Source organism: Gossypium hirsutum, chromosome A01 (genome assembly GCF_007990345.1).
Source record: "Gossypium hirsutum isolate 1008001.06 chromosome A01, Gossypium_hirsutum_v2.1, whole genome shotgun sequence".
Taxonomy (NCBI): Eukaryota; Viridiplantae; Streptophyta; class Magnoliopsida; order Malvales; family Malvaceae; genus Gossypium; species Gossypium hirsutum.
In genome coordinates this window covers 105,095,916-105,097,484 of record NC_053424.1, presented here as the reverse complement: position 1 = coordinate 105,097,484, position 1,569 = coordinate 105,095,916, and the positions used below count along the sequence as shown (strand labels likewise).

At 39.6% G+C, this 1,569-nt stretch overlaps 1 non-coding gene across 1 annotated transcript; it reads left to right on the top strand.

The window, feature by feature from the left end:
* Nucleotides 1-882: 882 nt before the first annotated feature.
* LOC121206486 (small nucleolar RNA R71) lies at nucleotides 883-989 on the top strand. The gene has a single exon (XR_005901525.1). It is a non-coding gene; the product is annotated as a small nucleolar RNA R71 (small nucleolar RNA).
* Nucleotides 990-1,569: the final 580 nt, after the last annotated feature.

Genomic DNA, 1,569 nt, shown 5'->3' with positions numbered 1-1,569 from the left:
CCTTTTTCTTCCACATGCACTAATAGGTCCTCATGCATTGACCTATCACATTTTAAAATTTTTTTTATATAAGTCCTATTGACTAAATTCACATGCAATCGACTAAATCGAAGCTTGAAATTTTCACACATTCATGATTACATATTCTAGACAATAAACATCACATTCAAACCTTTCGGTGACTCGGTTTAGCGGTCCCGAAACCACTTCCCGACTAGGGTCAATTTTGGGCTGTCACAAGCTGTCCAATTTGATTTTTGAGCCCTTGGATCGATGCTTGTTGATTTTTGAGAGTCGTCTCGGTATTCTGAAAACTAGTCTCTGACACCGAGATGAATTTGGTTAGCATCTCCTTAAGGTTCGGCTTTTTCTCCTACTGGTATGGTGGTTGCTAAAAGCCTAGAGGGGGTGGTGGTTTCTGATTTCCTTGGCCTCTCCATGAAAAATTTGGGCAATTCCCCCAACCTGCATTGTAAGTATTGCTATAAGGATTGTTTTGAGATCGAGGATTATTACCCATGTAATTTAACAACTCGTTCTCCATGTTGTGGCAATAAGGTAGGTATTCTGAACTGCTTGATCGACCTCCACTTGCTTCGCGCTGCATTACTGGGCGAACCTGTGAAGAACTAAGAAAACCATCAATTTTCTTATTCAAGAGTTCTACCTGATTAGAGAGCATGGTGACCAAATCGACTTATAAACGCCGGCTATTTCCTCATGACTTGCCACTGATAGTTATTCAGTGGCATCTCCTCTATAAATTCATAGGCATCTTTAGGTGTCTTATTATTGATGGTTCCTCCAGCGGCTGCATCAATCATCTGTCAAGTCGAAAGATTCAAGCCATTATGAAACGTTTGAACCTGTAGCCAAACCGGTAACCCATGGTGAGGGCATCTTCACAAAAGGTCTTTATATCTCCCCCATGCATCGTAGAATGTTTCTAAATCCATCTACAAAAAAGAAGAGATATCATTACGTAATTTAGCCATTTTAGCCGGTGGAAAATATTTTAATAAAAACTTTTCGGTCATTTGTTCCCAAGTAGTGATTGACCCTCGTGGTAATGAGTTCAACCATTGTTTAGCCTTACTCCTTAACGAAAAGGGAAACAACCGAAGATGTATGGCATCATCAGAAACGCCATTAATTTTAAAGGTATCACAAAATTCTAGGAAATTTGCCAAGTGAGCATTGGGATCCTCGTCCTGCAAACCATCAAACTGAACAAACTATTGTATCATTTGAATTGTGTTATGTTTCAATTTAAAATTATTTGCAGCAATAGCAGGTCTAACTATACTTGGCTCAGTTCCTATTAAATTAGGTTTAGCATAATCATACATACTGCATGGAGCAGGATTCTGATTTACTAGATTAACAGCAATCACAGGAGGTACCGGGTTTTCCTGATTTTTAGCCATCTCCTTGGTTGTGGTTTGAATATCGTCATCTTACTCGTCCGCTGTGTATCTTAAGCTTCGCCTTATTTCTCTTTGGTTTCTGCGAACTGTGCGATCGATCTCGCTGTCAAAAAGTAATGGTCCTGACGGGTTTCTTCTAGTC